Here is a 19675-nt window from a genome sequence, read left to right on the forward strand (position 1 = left end):
CTTTCTCTCTCTCTCTCTCCATCTCAGCCAGCAAACGGAGAACTGAATGTTGACAGGTATTATGATAACTCTGAATGCCATCTGAGAATTTCAAACTTGCCCTGGCTCTCTCTCTCCCTTTGAATTTGTTCAGGCTCAAACTGGTGTTGATGAGTACAAGAGCATCCTAGCATTTGGTGAATACATTGCAGGAGTACAAGCTAGAGGAGGGCATTGGGCAGGATAGGAGTTTGCCTTTTGAGAACAGCCACAGAGGTTGTTCAAGATTGCAGAATTCACCAACGTGCTGTATGCTACCCTGCAGTTGGCCATTAAAATGGGAAGGAATACCACTTTGCAGCAATATAGGAGTTGAACAATCAATCAAACTGTTCAACTGAAGACCATCATTGACAAGTGCGCTTAGGAATGCATGTTTCCAAGAACTGTGCCAGCTGAGTTCCATCTGTATTACCCACCCCAGGCTGGTCCTGAGGCAGAGCTACACTTGATTTACAATCTCCAATTGTGATTTTTTGAGCCAAGTGCAAGTTACTACCTCATATTTTACTACCTCATGCACATCCCCACTCTTGTAGAAACCATCATTTAACATGTTGCTTTAAAAAAAAAGAATCCAGTGGAATATATTATCAATGTACTAATGAGTATACCTGATAAAATCAAAGCACAAAACCCAAAGGAAAAGTGTTCAAGAATTCTAGGATAACTCAGAGTTGCAGTACCTGAATAGCATGCTAGAGGCCCTGGGTTCCATCTTTCATATCAATACCAACACACACATACACACACAAAGACACACACACAATAAGATGGTGAACTCAACTCAAAGAAATATTACAGGAGGAGAAACAGTATAGGAAACCTGCATTGCCTCGAAATATTAAATGCTGTTTCTTTTTTTATTGGATAGTTTATTTACATTTCATATGTTATCCCCTTACCCCATCCCCTACCCACCCAGGAACCCCCTCTCCCCTCACCCCTCCTCCTGCTTCTCTGTAGATGTACCCCTACCTACCCCCCACTCCCACCTCCCCACCCTCAAATTCCCACCCCCTGGGGCGTCCAGCCTTCATGAGACCAAGGATCTCTTCTCCCACCTATGCCCAGCAGGGCCCTCCACTCTTACATATACAGCTGGAGCCATGGATCCCTCCCTAAGTGCTCCCAGGCTGGTGGTTTAGACCCTGGGAGCTCTGGTTGGTTGGTATTGTTGCTCTCCTCATGGGGCCACAAACCCTATCAACTCCTACAGTCTTCACTCTGACTCCTCCATTGGGAACCCCATGATCAGTTCAATGGTTAGCTGTGAGCATCTGCCTCTGAATGTGTCAGACTCTTGCAGACCTCTAAGGAGACATCTATATCAGGCTCTTAAATGCTGTTTCTTAACCATTAGCATGAGAATGAAGAGCAGCAGTAGTGGATGGCGTTGGGCATCTTCTTAACCAATCAATACTTACTGCATAGACGAATGCAATTGGCAAGGTATTTGTATACGACTGAGAATAAATATTTACATGTCCTGATGAGTAATGAAGAGCTGAGGAAGTAGTAGAAAGTTGTTTCTCTATGCTCACCACAGTCCTGGAATAGTATAAAACGGGAACAACAGTAGGCATCAGGGTTTCTGAAATGAGAGCAACATGAAATATTGCATATTGTACCTCTGAATATAGTGCTATTAAACATGGACATCTAAGTATCCTAGGCTTAATAAATTGGGGTAATGCTCAGGGAAGACTTAGATATGTCTGAAAGAAATGATTCTTCCTGTCATGGTCATATGTGCCTAGGGTAATTATATCACATGCCACATAGTGGTGCTTACAGATGATTCAGATAATGATTAAATACTCTCCCAGATTGCAGAGTAACATTCACATATTATTCATAGCATATAATGATATCCACTTGTTGATTACATTGGAAACAAAGATGTAGCAAAGCAGTTTTGAAGGAGAGGAGTAGCATAAAGTCTGTATTAGGTATTTAAGGCTATTCTTACTACAAAAATAAATACTGGGGTAACCCCATATCATCTGAAACTGATGCTATGAGGCAGATTTTCCTGGAAAGCAGGGGACGCTTCCCCATGATGTTTGACTCACTCCATGTGCATGGCAGGGCTACTCTTCTTCAGCAGGAGATGAATGTTGAATGTAATATATAAAATGTTTCCATGTAGGATCTTGTTAAGACCAAAGTTAGCCAAGTGGATCTTTAGATGGCTACATAACACCTTAAAATCCTGAAGTTCCACATACAAACATACATCTCTAACAGATTTGAAAAAAAAAATGTCTTTTCTGTACATCTAGATCTTTTTACAAATGGTGAGAATTGACATCCAGTGTAGACTGATATTAATCACACCGCAGATAAAATGCAGAATATTCTGTAGTTGGATTTTGTAAGTGTGGGGAAGTGAAATTGTTCGGCCATTTGTGGTTATGACTCACAATGCACCTTCTGTCAAATATTTCTTCCTCAATACTCATATGTATTACTACCCAGGAATGAAGGTGAGTATTTACCTTGGGTTTGCTGGAATGCAAGGATGAGGTTCACTGCTCAAGTCTGATCGGTGTGCTTTTCTCTGATGCCTTTTTAAAGTTAGTCCCAGGTGAGAGTGTTTTATGAGTCTGTTCTACCCACTTGCTGTTTGCACTAATGTACTGAGGCTGTTTTATTATGAATTCTGAGGCGGAAATTTGAAGAATTTGCTCTTCGTTTACTAAAAGTTCACACACATATACACCTACACCCTCGTGCGCGTGCACACGCACACACACACACACACACACACACTTAAGATTTTCATCGAAATACAATTCAATCATTTAAAGATGGAAAAATAATAATTGTGGTCTTATAGATCCAAGACCCATAGAAAGAATCAGTAAATGTGCATTTGTTTGTGTTAATTTTATTTGGAAATTGAGAAACACTGAAAAATACAAAAACAAAAACAAAAAATAAGAGAACTCAAAACATTAAAATGTAGGAATTGTTATGTATTTCACTCAGTTACAGTGTGTGTACCTTGAGTTTAATGCCAACACCACATAAGTTATTACTGTAAAAAAGCCCCAAGCTTTCAAATAACAGAAAACAGTGTTAAAGCTATGAACTTAAAATTGTAACGTTTATTGCATTGATATAAGTGAAGTATGGGTTCCATGTGAAAAATCAAAAAATGATAATGCAGAAGAACTCATGTATATTCATGTAAATGAATAGACAAGAATGTACTCTGAATATATTTTAAAAGGTTGGATATGTAAATAAATATAAAATAGACATATTTTATATTTATATAATATAAATTTTATTTATTTTATATAAATATTTATATAATATTTGTCACATAAATATTATAATAAGGTCTTAGTAAATGTCCTATTGCTGTGAAGAGATGCCATGACCATGGCAACTCTTATAAAGAAAAGCATTTAATTATATCTGGAATACAGTTTCAGAAGTTTAATCCGTTGTCATTATGGTGGAGAGAATGACAGTATGCAGGTAGTCATGTTACTGGAAAAATCACTGACTGTTCTACATCCAGATCTACAGACAGCAGGAAGAGAGAGAGCCACTGGGTCTGGCTTGAGCTTTTGAAAACCCAAACCCTACCTCTAGTGACAGGCTTCCTTGAAGAAGGCCATAACACTAATTCCTCTCAAGAAGTGCTACTTCTTTATGATCAAGCATTCAAACATATGAGAAATGGGAGCCATTCTTATTCAAAGCACCTCACTATAATAAATTAGATAAAAACTCAAACAACATTAATAGGGATGGGCACGTAGCTTGGTGAAAGAGCAGTTTTCTATCCGCCCCCCCCCCAAATAAGGACTTATTAAAAGTAAAGATGGCATTTCATAATGATTAAGAAATATACCCTTAGGGGAGTTATAATTTTAAATTTGACAATTTTAAAAATAAAATCTTGTGGTATTGAAATAGTTCAGTTAGTAAAGTGATTGAGATACATGTATCAGAATCTGAGTTTGGATATCAAAGTACCAACAACAACTAACAAAAAAAAATACAGAGATAGTTCTTTAATCTTAGCACTCCAGGCTGGGGCATGTGGAGACAGGAGGCTCCCGAAGTGCCTTTTTCAGATAGGCTTGCTAAAGCTGTGAATTCCTTGTTCAGTGAGAGAGACCTTGTCTCAAAAAGCAATGTGGAGTTCTAGAGTAGAAAACAGCCCATGTGGAGCTCTGGCCTTTACACAGACACATTCAGTCACACACACCTGAATCCATACAAGTGCATATCACACACACATAGACACACACATACACACACAGAAACAGAGAGAGAGAGAGAGAGAGAGAGAGAGAGAGAGAGAGAGAGAGAATGAAAATACACAAATCAGTGATATGAACAAGTAAGCAGGTATTGTCACAGTAGAAATCAGTAGCCTCTGGGAGAACTACAGGGGAATGCTGGAATGGAGGGCAGGAGAGTATGGGTGGGTGAGGGAACACTCTCATACAGGCAAAAGAGAGAGGAGAGGGCAGATGTGGAATGGGGGTGGCGGAGGGGTAACCAGGAAGTGGAATATCTTGGGGTGGGAGGTTGGTGGAAGGGGTAACCAGGAAGTGGGATATCATTTGAGGTGTAAATGAATGGAATGATTAATAAAAATTAAAATAAAAAAAGAGATCAGTAGCAAGCACTCTGCAAACACTAGAGCAAACAGATTTTTAAAAGTAGTAAGAATACTGACATTTTACAATCTACTTTAGTGTTCTATTGTTTACGATATATTATTTATTTATTTAAGACTTTGTTTTGTTAGTATATAAAGACTTGAACTTCATTGCGACATTTTCATACATTTGTATGGTTAGACTTTGCTTTTAATTAACAGCCCCCACTCTCACCTCCACACCTTTCTGGCAGATCTATTTCAATCCCCAGATAATGATCCTTCTTTTCTCCTCACACACCATTCTCTCTTCTTCTCCCTCCATGTTAATCTTTTCCTCCTCTCCCCTTTCATAGTCTTTCAACTCAATAGATAGATAGATAGATAGATAGATAGATATGGATATTGTTATGGATATAGATTATATACAATATATTTTTCTGTACAATGATATGGTATATTTTGATACAGGTAAATTTTATTGTTTAATTTGAAAATATTTTCTATTTTACACTACACACACATGTTTCATGGGCTATTTGAAAGTGAATTAGTTAAATGACTGTTGCCTTCTATACACACACACACACACACATTTCTGAGTCTGAGATTTTGAATATGACCTCTAACAAATTTTGTTACTTAGATACATATAAAATTCTATTCAAATGCAAATATACAATTTCATCAAAAATATATGGGATATTTGAATATTTCCCATATAATTAATTATGTAGAAACTGCCATTGAATTATAATAGATTGCAATTTTATATACCATGTATTCTAACATGGTGTAATTGAGCCTAAAAATAATTAACAAAAACAACATCCAGAAAAAAAATGGTTGAAAAGCTAATAAGATTATATTATGAATAATTTAAGCCTACAAAAACTAAAAGTTTAAGAGAAACAAAATGTAGTAAAATACACTAAATGAGATAGAAAGATATAAACACACTTTTAAAGTGCTGAAACAAAATAAGCCCGCTTATGTGGTTCCAGCAGTGAACTCTGCTCTGCTCTTCTAAATAAGTGGAGAAGTTCATCATAAATACACTTTCAAAAGAAAGTAGAAAAGAGATTAGCTCAACTTTATGAAGCCAAAAACATTTTTATATAAAATCTAGGCAAAGATATTACATGATAAAAAAAAACAAAATTGAAAATCGTTATTTCCTGAAGAAGTTTTGTAAATAACTACTATCCATAGACAACCTCAAACCCAGCCTTCAATTGTACAGTGACTAAGCCTTTAGCAAAGCACACCCAAAAAGAGCCAGATCCTCACCGTACACTACCTTCTAAGCACTAAACTCAGGTCTCACAAGACTGTTTAGCCCCTATCCCCCAACAACACTGGGACACAGGTTAGTGGTTACCCTGTCCATTCTTCAAATCACACAGTCTTCCTAAAACAGGGTAACTATGAGTTTCTACATGCATTCAGAAATGTCTATTGACAATCTGCAAAAGAATTGTGTCTAGAGGAAAACAATAACAAAAGAAGCAGAGGAAAAAAAAAAGAATGTAACTGTTCCAGCCGCTCAGATGTTGCCTGTTGTCAGGCCCTGAAAATCCTGTAACCAACAGCAGGCTACAGAGTAGCCCTCAAGAGAAACAAAGGAGGAAAGAAAACATGGAGACCAGCAGAAGCAATGTGCCTAGAGAGGATATTGCTGCAGATTGCTGAGTCGCTTATCCTCCAGCAAGATGCCACTGGTTGTGTTTTAATTTATCACTCAGCAGTGTTTGCTTGTCCTGGTTCTTGATGTGTAAATCACTGTACAATAATTAATGTGACAGACTAATGGAGTAGAATACAGCCTCCACTGTCTATGAACACCAAATAGATTTATGAAGTTTTATAAACTGCTTCAAGAGATCCCCAGAGAAAGGCAAATGCAAACATTTCCATTATTCACAACAGTTCTGTGAATTCATAGAAAGCTTTTGCTCCAGATTTCTGAGAGCCACTTTACAGGACTGTTTGCTTGTAAATTGTCTACAGTGTGCTTACTTCATTGTGTTTTATGTATGAACATTAGCTATAGGCTTGAATTTCAAAAGTTGACAAGATGTCTCCTCCCTCCTCACATGAAACATGCACTAGTGGAACACATTGAGAATCTGCAGGTACAAAAGGTAACTTGCCTATTCAAACCACACTCCTATGTCATTTTGCATGTTATTTTGTTCCATAATATTCTTTCTTTTCTCATGACTGAAAGTAACTAGTGCAACAATAATGTTATGTTAATTACTGTCAAATTTGACATAAAAGATATGAAAATCGGTTAACTTCAAATAGTAAACTCAAAACTCATAAAAACTAAAAATACTTTAAATTTTTGATTACCACAAGCAACAGTTTTATTCTATGAATAAAAAATTTGAAATGAATATCCATTAATAAAATTTTCATTAAGAATACTGCTTATCAAGTCTTTTACAATGCATAAGTCTTCAAAGGACTGATTCAAAATTGATCTATAAACAAACTATAACTGCTAAGTTATTTAAAACACAATAAGTAATGTTTTTAGATATAATTAGATTGTTGTTTAGAAAAAATTGTGTTTCTATAAATGACTTAAGTTGTTTAAAACATGATAAAAGAGGAGTGGATGACACTATATTAATGAATAATAGAGTGGAAAATGTGAAGGCCATCAGACATGTTTGTTTCAACAGATCATCCGTGTAAGAAGCACGGCTGTAACTTCTAGCGGTTTAAAGGTAATGTTTATTTTTCGTTTATAGAATGAGGCATTACCTGTGGTCTTGCTAAACCCAGCTGAGATATTTTAAGGTCATGACTTGCATTTGAGTTTACATGTCTTCTCCTTTTGTTTGAACCCCACATCCTACTCCTGGCACCATACTCTCAGGACAGATGACAGCAGTCTGAGAGGGCCATCCAACGGATGAATCTACACATCAAAATGTTGTTCTTGGCACATCGACTAACACTTCACAGACCAAAACAAGCTCTGTGATGGAACTCAAACTCCACAGTGAAGGGGCAATATGACTGGCTTGTTGTTTTCCCACTTCTGTCTACATATAGTCTGATGGCTGATTCTTGTACAGAGAGACAGGTGAAGAATCAATAATGCAACTGAGCTCTTTAGAAAAGTAACTACTATATTTCTTAAAGATCTATTTTTGTATGTAAACATTTCTGAGACTTAAATATAAGCTGTATCAGATTTATTTACTTGTTGACCTAGAAATTTAAAAGCTTAGGTAAATTTTTCTCATGGATTTCCCTATCTTGGAAACACTGAAGGAAGATTTCCATAAGTGAAAAGAGTTAATTTGGGACAAAAGTTAAAATGAAGTATAAGCAGTAACTCTTTGGTTACTAGGTTTTCTAGAGTCTAACTCCATGAAATATTTATAAATCCTTTAAATACTTAATACTCTAATACTTTAAAAAATATAGCATTAAATCTAAGTTAGAATATTGTAATAATTTATACTATCAAATAGTTTCTAACAAAGTTAAGAAATTTATACCAGATAAGAATTATAGAATGTTACCTGGGCATGGTCACCCATGCCTGTAATCTCAGTGATTAGTAGGCAAAGCAGGAAAATTATTATAAGGCTGAGGTCAACCTGGACTGTAGTCTCTAAGTCTAAAATTCATTTAAAAAGAGAAAAATATCATCCTGAGTGAGATAACCCAATCACAAAAGAACACACATGGTATTCACTCACTGATAACTGGATATTAGCCCAAACGCTCTCAATACCCAAGATACAACTCACAGGCCACATGAAGCTCAAGAAGAAGGAAGACCAAAATGTGGGTGCTTCGGTCCTTCTTAGAAGGAGTAACAAAGTACTCACGGGAGCAAATATGGAGACAAAGCATGGGACAGAAACTGAAGGAGGGGCCGTCTGGATACTGTTCCACCTGGGTATCCATCCCATGTGCAGTCACCAAAGGTAGACGCTGATGTGGATGCCAGGAAGTGAATGCTGACAGGAGCCTGATATAGCTGCCTCCTTAGAGGTCTGCCAGAGCCTGACATATACAGAGGTGGATGCTCACAGCTAACCATTGAACTGATCATGAGGTTCCCAATGGAGGAGTTAGAGTGAAGACTGAAGGAGCTGAAAGGGTTTGAGGCCCCATGGGGAGAGCGACAATACCAACCAACCAGAGTTCCCAGGGTCTAAACCACCAGCCTGGGAGCACATACGGAGGGACCCATGGCTCCAGCTGTATATGTAGTGGAGGATGGCTTTGTTGGGCATAGGTGGGAGAGGAGATCCTTGGTCCCGTGAAGGCTGGATGCCCCAGTGTGGGGGAATTTGAGGGCGGGGAGGTGGGAGTGGGTGGGTGGGAGCACATTCCCACAGAAGCAGGAGAAAGGGGGATGGGATCGGGGATTTCTGGGTGGAAAGGAATGGGGAAAGAGGATAACATCTGAAATGTAAATAAAATATCCAAATATATATATATATATATATATATATATATATATATATATTATACATAATGTATAAAAGTATAGATTAGTGTCAAGATGAAAAAACAAAAAAATGTGAAGACTTGAAAACAAAGAAAAAGAAAAAAATATAAACTAGAAAAAGGAAAAAAGAACATTCAAATCATTGCTTTAGTTATGAAGATTAAATGTGTTCATGATTATAACTGATATAAAAAAGAACAAATTAAAAAATCATTATATATATACATATACATATATACATATATATATGAATGGTGATATTTCATTTATACAACTAGAACACTGATGTTACAGCTGATTTTATATACATAGGGAAGGGGGCTAGGATATTGAAAAGGGTCCATGCATGCTAAATATGTACTATAGCAATGATGAATACCTTTAGACCCTAGAATTCTTTCTTTGGTGTGCTACCCATTTGACTTCTTCCTGCTATTTGACAAATTATAAAAGAGTTCTAATCTACTATATATTTGTATGCACTTTAAATCATGGTGTCAATTTAAATTTTTTAAATTACTTTTATTTACATTCCTGACATGACCCCCTCATAACCTCTTCCACACTTCTTCATCCCATTCTCCCCTTTACTTTGCCTCTTACAGGGTGCTCCACCAAGGCCTTCTCTGGGACTTCAAGTCTCTACAGGGTTAGCCACATCCTCTCCATTTATAAGTTTCGGGGACCTTGGGCCAGCCCATATTTGCTCTTTGGTTGGTGGCTTAGTCTCTGGGAGCTCCCAGGAGTCCAGGTTAGTTGAGATTGTGGGTCTTCCTATGGAGTTGCCATCCCTTCAGCTCCTTCAATCCTTCCCCTTACTCTTCCATAGAGGTTCCTGACCTCTCTCTAATGGTTGGCTGCATTTGTCTCAGTCAGCTGCTGGTAGAGCCTCTCAGGGGAGAGCCATGCTAGGCTCCTGTCTGTAAAAAGATGTAAGCAGAAATACTGGCAAGGTGTTTCCAGCTACCCAATTCTACCTATCTATAGCGCTTAGGATCAAATTTAAGTGATTATGGCTATAACATAAATTATATTGGTAAATTATTATGTGTCCTCTACCCTTGTTGATAGCAGACTTTGGGAACAAGATGGCTCTCATAGTTTCAGACTCAAATCTCAAGCGATTCCCAAGACTCCTTGTCCTTTGGCAGGATGACATTGACCCTATAGCAGTGAGAAAGGAGAAAAGCAAACAGTTAATGGCATTAAAGACATTAGAATCTGAAAAACAGGTAGGATATATCATTGTTATGCCATAGTATAAAAATGTCTGTAGGAGAAAGAAGAAGTCAGAAGCCACACCCCCATCCCCCGCTGCGGGAGGCTGGAGCACACTGCTTTGAGATTATCTGTCCCTTGAGAACTCAAGCAGAACACCCCAGTCACTTTCTCCTGGATGTCCTAAGTGCTGTCTTTGATGACACTTTGCTGTGCGCTGTCTGTTAATGTTTGTTTTGTCTTGTTTTGGGTTTTTTTTTATTTGTTTGTCTTTTTTTTTTTTTTTTGCTTACTACTTTCTGAAGAATGCCTATTATAGATCATTCTCTAGAAAGAGCAATGATTTAGGGTGACAGGGCCATATTTTAACATGAAATTGCTTTAATTATAAATATGCTATAAAATGCATGGTATATTCCAATTGATCTCAAATTTGCAAACAAATGACCCTTAAAATCTCTAGAGTCTATGGCTTGTTATCAGACCTTTACCATAGACATTCTCTACAGTTAAGTTTCACACTTAAAAGCGACACAATAATAATAAGTAACTTGTCAATTGCCCAGAGTGAATATTTTTCTTTTATTAAATAAAATAAGTCTCAAAAAAATACTTTTAGTTCTCACCATAAACTTAAGGACATTTCATGTGAAAGAAAAATAAAATGGATTTGTTCAATTGACATAATACAATGTAAGTTTTAGATTTTGTTTAAAATTCAACTATTTAGTCTTATATGTAAAATCCTATGATATAGTTTATAAATTATACACAGACAAATTATAACAAGTACATTGACTTTTATATTTTATAAAAGTTTTATACTATAGTGAGAATTACACATGTTTCATAGTCTAACACAACAAAAAATAATGACACTATGAAATCGTGGCTTTATATAATAAATATATATACACTAGCAATTTCTTTAAAGTCATGACAATTTTCTCTCTTTCCTATGATATGTGACTGCACTGCCCTATCCTTCTTGTGATGATATATGCCATGACACAGGTTAAGATGAAGGGCTTGCTCATTACAGTTTAGCATTAAGTTATTCCAGATTTTCTTCATGGATCTCTGAAAGGGCTTTTGGAGAAGCATGATGAAATCCCAGCTATCTTGCTCTCTTCCACCCAGTACAGGAATCATCAGTTTTCCCATAATGATCACGCCGAGTGCACTATCCAACCATTAGTCACTTCAAAGCCATGCCAGGGCTTTGCCAGCTGCCAGGCTTTCATGATGTTTGTGCTTAAATAATTTTTAGCATGACAAGCAGTGGAAAACTCATAAATTTCCATGAATTACTTGAACTTCAGTTGACAGTTGAAAACGATAGAAAATTAGAACTCATAAAAAAAAAAGTTAACTAAAGCACAATAAAAGGTTAAGGAGTTTGTTGGTCATCTATACTTAGTAACATGGAATTTATGAGAAAAAAAAACACAATGGAGTTAGGAAGGAAACTGAACTGAAGTCAATGTTTTGGAAGTGAAGGAGAAGGAAAGGCAGAGTCAGGAGACAAATTCAATAATCATGCTAAATAATGAAATGAACAACAAGCAAGGTCTAGGTCAGGGAAGACAGCCAGTAGAAAGGACACAAGTGTACTGTAAGAGAGTTAACTGTACCATTTATTCTGTTTTAGGTGATATCTATCTCAGTAACATATATGTGTGTGTGTGTGTATGTGTTTATTTAAATATATAAACGTATTTTGGAAGGTTTACAAAAAACTACTTGCAAAAAAAGATAAACTCTCAGTTATCCTGGGAATAGGAAGTTTCGAATTGCTATTATACTGTGACATCTGATAGTATAAAATCCCAAGCACTATTTTAGTGAACATAAGTTCACAAAAAAAAAATTAGTACTAACGTGCAGACTATTGTTTTCAAAGCTTACCTGCATTGATCTAAATCTAGTTAACAAACGAATAGCAAACTCTAGAGACACATTACACATGGACTTTGAAATTCTTTCTCTTCTCAATGATATTTTTGCCTGTATACCCTTGCAGACAAGTGAACATATTTTCTAACTATTTAAGAGGTTTTGACAGAAGAAACTTACTCCTGTCTCATACCTTTTTATTACTGGAATTTTAAATCCGCTGTTTGTAAACTAGTACTTTATTTATTAATTCATGAATTAAGAACATATATTCAATAAATCTTTCTTAAGAGTCGTTATATACCACGTACAGAAATGAGTTTGCATATTTGATCAGCAAATTGGAAGGCATAAGAAATCTAGAACAGGAAGTAGCATTTGGAAAGCTATATTTAAATGGGAAATTTTGCAACTTCATTGAAGTCTATCCCTGGGTTATTTCATCTACTTTGAAGATTATGGAAGAACATGGCTGTCCAGAAGAAATAATCTCATTAGTTGGTGTGAATATTTTAAGGCCACAATTATATAAAACATCTCAATTTCCCACAAATATATAAAGGCTTAAATCAATGAAAGTAAACCTAAGAAAATTATATTTAATGAAAGAATTCTATAATAGTTATTTGTAATTACCAGAAAGGAGATGATGCAATTCATATAATATTAAACACTATAAAATATTTCATGTTATTGCACTTTCTGGTTAACTGAGTGTTAAGAGATTTGTTGCTTGAGCAGCAAAATGGCTCCACGAGTATAGCATTTGCCATGCAAGACTGTCTGAATGTGATCTCTAGAATCTATGTAAATATTAAAGGATAGAACAAACTCTACGTTTTCCTCCAACTTCCACGGACATTCCAGGGCTTATTTGTCCCTCCCACTCACAATGGACACAAAACAATGATGATGATGATATAAAATTTAAAATATTTTACTACCATGTTATATTAAACTTTAAATTTTGTTTTAGTGAAGTGCTATATGACATAGAGCTTCAAATCCTTTCATTATTCCCATTGTGGATGTAAACAGGTGGCTATAAGATATGGTGTGTGTCTGTGTGTGTGTGTGTGTGTCTGTGTGTGTGTGTGTGTGTGTGTGTGTGTGTTAGGGATTGGTCAGGTGCTGCTATATTTTCAAATGCTAAGTACTGGCCCTTAAGATCTGTTTGCCCCCACCCACCTTGCCCAGACAAGTATGTACCTGCTCCCCAATTTAAAGTCAGTTGGTTAATAAAAGGCTGGAGCCTGTGATTGGGCAGTAAAGAGAGAAAGGGTGGGACTTGAGGATCAAGTTATAGGTCTCAGGAGAGACCAGGGGAAGAAGGAGAAAGGATGTACAGAGAAGAGACTGCCCTGAGAGGGGACGGGCCATGAGCACATGGCCAGGAGAAGTAGAGTGTGAGGATAGACTTACGGAACAGAAACAACTCGGGACAGAATCAAACAGCAAATAACAAGGGACATACGGGTGGGATGCAAGTTAGAATAGCTCAGGACCTACCCAATCAAAGCTTACAGCTTATAAATAAAATACTAGCATTTTGTGTCTTTTATATGTGTAAGCTAGAATCAATAATTCATTTACATTCATTTATGTGGATGTTGTGGGGGGGAGTGATAACCTCTAAGCATGTCCCTAAACCAACAAAAGGAAGTACATCACTTATTTCTTAAACACAATGTGTTCATTTGCAATTTCAGTTTAAAATTACACAGGAAAGTATCAACAAAATCAAAGCAATATAACAATGTCTATAGCAATATAGGTATATGTAAGATTTTGGTTTTTTTTTAATGTTTAATGTTTGTTTGTTTTTGTTTTTTAAAATGGCTGACCACTGGCATTTTTGGTGTTGTACTGTCAGCAGTGGTTTAGGCATAGGAGACAAGAAGATGAAATTCAATCTTCAATAACAATCACCGCAGAGAACACATGGATTTTATTTATCTTTTCAATAGACAAGGTTATTAAACATGAGTTTGACACAAGGTGCAGATCAAAACCCAACATGCTGTCAATGCCTTCAGCGGGCATTCCATTTTCATTAGCTGCTGACAAGTGTGGAAGCGGAAAGCAACATCAGCCCATTCACTGAGCTCAGTGATAATTCCCTTCCCTTCAGCTGGGAGCAAGTCAGCTGTTCTTCTTCATTAATACAGGATATAGATATTTCGACAAGTACTCTTCTCTCTTAACGAATGATACATTCAGTGGTTAGACACACTGCAGGAGCCTCAGAAGTAATGTGCTATGTTTTGTTTGTAAGTGGTCAGTCATCAAGTTTTAGCAGCATTAAATATTTATCTTTTCCTTTCTTTTCTTTCTTTCTTTTTGGGGGATTATTTACTTATTTATTTATTTTTACCTATTCAGTTTACATCTTTCTCACTCCTCCCCCTTTAGCCCTTATCCCATATCACCTTCCCTCCTCCTCTGAGCACATGGGGACCCCCTTGGTATTTCTTCATCCTGGCACATCAACTCTCTGCAAGGCTAGGCACATTCTCTCCCACTGAGGCCAGACAAGGCAGCCCAACTAGAAGATCATATGCTATGGACAGGTAACAGCTTTTTAGATAGCCCCATCTCCAGTTGTTTGGGACCCATATGAAAACCAAGCCACACATCTGCTACATATGTACAGGGAGACTTAGGTCCAATCCGTGTATGTTCTTTGGTTGATGGTACTACGACAAAGGGTACATATAGTACGGTAGTAAATTAAAAACAGAATATCTTTATAAAGAAATATGCTCTTAAGATGAACACTCTACTTTGAATGCATTTATATTTCTTTTCAATACTTTAAATCACCTGGAGGGATTAAACTGCACAACTCTTATCAAAAAGAAAATAATGAAATATCTGTATTGAAAGAACAATTTACACAGTAAAGCTCTCAGCCAGTGACTTATGTGTAAATGACTTCATGGAGGTATCTAATGCAAAACTAGCAACTATGGATCTTAAGACAAGCCAATTAATTCATAATTGTGTTATTTCAAAAATGAGGACAATGTGTGAGTCATTTTAATTCTCGTCTTACACTAGTCAGATTTTTATGTACAATTATATGTTTTGTTTAACCCATACATTCAAATCTATATATCATTTTAGAGCTAGTAGGTGCCTGTAAATTGTGTGTGTGTAGTGATTCATAGCCATATATGTATATAATATATATGTAAATGTATATGTATATACATATGTATATGAATATATGACATTACATAATTATAGGGCAACAAATGCCTAGACATCAGAGGCTGACAAAATCTCACTTCCAGGAATGGAAATGGGTTACATCTTTTGCAGTTGTTGGTCAATGAGGTCTCATAGACAGCCCCCAACATATTCATACATTATAAAGTTTTGCCCTTGCTGTCAGTCACTCTCCAGAACTTGATAGTAGCAAAGAATTTCTGAAGATACCTTATCACTTGAGTCATAAGACATAATGGAATTAAATCAGTACAGACTTGGAAGCTTAATTCTTACTGGATAACTATCACAGTGCTGGAATGTTCTATGAAGACTACAAGAGGAGAAAAGCAAACTTCAATCACACCAATCTGTGTACCCAGAAAGCTTCTAAAAGGCTGTTCTGGTAAAATATGCTCATTGGTTCAGTAATGACATGGACATTCTAGGAGTAATAACCACTTTATGATTAAGCCCCACATCACAATGTGAAGTTCATTTCTGGCACCAATATCAGGCCAAGAACCTGTGGATAGACAGGACATAGTACCTAAGGGAGAATGACTACTACTATGCTACTCAATGGACCTAGTATTAAACTAAGCTGACTCCTAATGACTTATCTTTAAACCCATAGATCAATGAATTCCTCAACCCTCATTATACAGTACCTATTTGCAGTAGCTGATCAACACATAGACCCGCATCTGTCCAACATGCAGAAAGCAAGAGACTACAGAATGCTCAACTCTAATTGGAACATATATTCTTCATTCCCCTATCAAGGGCTCAAGGATTGTTGTAGAAGATGGGATGAGCAGAATATAAAAGTCAGAGTCAGTGAATAACTATGAAGAAACACCTGGACACAGCAGGCAGCTGCACATATGACCCCAGAAATTTCTGCAACATGCAGAAAATCCATAAAATCCCAAGTCATACCAAATTCCCAGATGTAAAGGGCAGCTGGATACATCATCTCACCTCTAGCTGTAGAGTAACTGGGAATGTTAATAACTACAAGAGGGAGAGGCAATTTTCTTTAAGATTTTACCCTTTGATAAGTTGACTACACTCTGGTGAAAGACCACCCTTCCAAGAATGTTTGAAGAGCATAAATTTGTCTTGAAAAGAAAAGAAACTAGAAGGCCATAAGGATGAGCAACAGATAAAGTCATCTGAGGAGGGGGCGTTAATATGATTAAAACAGATACAGAACTCAAAGCTTTCTAAGAACTAATTAATAACCATCTCAAAGTGAATGTAAAATACAGTTCTAATATGACTTAATAGCAAAAAGTCTATTGCTTTCGTAGTATATATTTGTCTTTAAAATACATAAATGGAACAATATTTAAATGTTGGGCTCTGGATAGGACTCCTGGACTTACCTGAAACCTAACTATATTCCAGTTTGTTACAGTGGACAAACTGCTTTATTTCTCTTCCCAATCTAGAATAATAGCACTGTGAAGAGACATTAAACAAGTTATTCCAGGTGCAACACATACAATAATGCCTGTTATATATGATGAATGTTAAGATAAAAAGATAAAAGGAGAAATAACAAAACTGATAAATGTTGATTACTGTACTGCCCAGATGTGTTGGAGATGTGGAGGAAAGAGGTGCGTATGGGAGTGTTTTCTTTATGACCTGGAAGGAAAGAATGAGATACTAACTACTATCATTTAACGTGTAGGTAGAAGACACTAAAGTTTCCATAATGTGTGGGAAAGCACAGTGAAATGATAAGCCATTCTGACAAAATGCCAGTGGCTCCCAGTTTATAAATATTACTATAAGAACTAAGCTCCAAGCACAAATGGAAAGTCTCTGGACAGAGATACTTAAAGAGGAAACAATGTAACACATACAGCTTCTTGTTGTTAACATTGTTATATTTTAATTATCTGTTTTCATTTATGAAATACCTTAATTTACAAGAAAATGAGTTAGGTTATAAAATAATTCCTTATCAGTCGAAAGGAATTATAACATTATAGCATATTGAATCAGCCAAAAATTAGAATAACTGGTGACTTGTCCCTTATTGTAGCTGTCATTTGTTAAGGTTATGAGGATGACTTGAACAGATTTTAAAAAGATCCATTAACATCTGAGACCAGCTTAAGTGAAAAGAAAGAGAATAAAGACGTGTATTGTTACACATCCGTGCCAGTTAGCTGCTGAAAAATAGTTTTCTCAATCCACTCTAGTGAATATGGAAAACAGAATTTTGTTTCCTTCAGTGATCATGATAAACTTGTATTATGAGTTACTATGTCACATGGGGTTAAAGATAAAATGCAAACACTCTGTCTTAATGAAATAAAGCACGTGAGCAAATACATTATTAGCCTGTTGAGAAGGAGAGAAGATATTTTAAATACTCTCAAATGTTGGTATGGAGGCAAAATATTATCCTCTATTCACGATAATTGGGAAGCTTTTCTCTATCTAAATTAACTATAGTTTCTTCAGCCATTGAGACTTGAAAGACTCACTGATGACTATTTATTTCTGACTTAAACATTGAGAACTAAATGCTTCAGAATTCTACAGATAAGAAAGGTAAGAATAAATAGTGGTAGCGAAGAGAGAGAGAGAAAATTAGAGGAGGATGGCCTTCAGCATGGGTGAAAAGGACATTAGGACATTGGAGAGGGTAGGGATGGCAATTACCAGAATATATATATATATATAAAATGACTGCCATTGGCAAAGCTTTCTGGTTTGTGGAAGCCATTCTTCATTCTTCAAGGAGAGAGAGTTCTACATCGTCACCTCTACAAACACGACGCAGTAGTTTGACTCAGTGGAGATGTAAAATGAGCCAAATTGTAATACTGAATTAATTTGAAATCTTAAAAAGAAATTAAAGTTTCACTGAAACAGATGGCTATAAGCTATTGTAAACAGGCAGTTTTTGTGACAATTTACCAGCCTGAGTAGTCATAGATCTTGTAAATAGGTAGCCTTGGCAGACAATACCAACTTAGATAAGGACAAGCGAGTCATAGGCAGAGTCACAGTGACTTGTCCCCTGAACCTTCACCCAGCCAATACCCGGTTCTGAAAGATATCTGTATTCCCCCTGAACACCCACACTCCAGTGTCATCCCCTTCCCACATCCTGCCTTTCTGTGTTTATAACCCCTGTGTAAATGAGTAAAAATTACAATTTGAAAAAATAAATAAATTATATATAAAAAAAGAAATTAAAGTTTCTAATTGTTCCATTAAGACAAATTTTTTAAATTTTACTTTACTGACTGACTAGTTTTGCCCATTTTATTTAAGTAATTTAAGTATAATTAATAGCACAGAGATTTGGACTGGCAACAGTGATCAAACCCATATGTGGCCAAGGACCAGTGTGATGTGCAGAGCAGAGTCTGAATGTCTTCCTGTGCTTTCCTCAATACTCAACCTAGACAAATTGTGCATACCAGTGTGAGTCTACACTGGGTTTTATTTTAAATGTAAAATATACACTAGAATTTGGAGGTTCAATATAAGCTAAAGCGTGAGTATAACAAGAATTTTATATCTACTATGTCTTACAAAGACTGTTGTGGATATAAGAAAAATTTTACAGAGTTTAAATGGTTTTGCCTGTTTCATTTTTACTTAGGTTTATGGAAGTGTCGTTATCACATTTTCTGAAGCTCTGTATGCATTGAGCATATGCGAATGAATAAAGATAGTTAATGGAGAACAAAATGTTTAGCAAATACTATCCAGTTACAGCACATCATCCCTGCTTCTGACCTCAGACAGCAAAACAAACAAACAAACAAACAAACAAAAAAGCAAAACACAGACCAGTAATGTGGAATAATATACGTTAGAAAAGAATAGTGCTACCACCTATTCCTTGATGAATAATGAATAATACACAGCTTCTATAGCTTAATTTGCATACTTTCTTCTACCTACCTTAGCCCATCACACCATATCTCCCCATCAAATGAATTGATGTCAAAGAGACTTTGTCCAAGTTATAACATTCAGTTAAGAAAAGCTGAATGCAGTCACTGTTTTAATCAACATGTAAACGTATACATTTTAAAAAATATATACTTGGTAAGAATATCATCAGATACAAGCTAATATTAGCAATCAATTAGATAGCATTTTGAGGAAAAATTAGTTCTAAAGAAATTACTATGGCATCATTACCTTTTATTTTC

The sequence above is a fragment of the Grammomys surdaster genome, unplaced genomic scaffold (genome assembly GCF_004785775.1).
Source record: "Grammomys surdaster isolate TR1022 unplaced genomic scaffold, NIH_TR_1.0 98, whole genome shotgun sequence".
NCBI lineage: Eukaryota > Metazoa > Chordata > Mammalia > Rodentia > Muridae > Grammomys > Grammomys surdaster.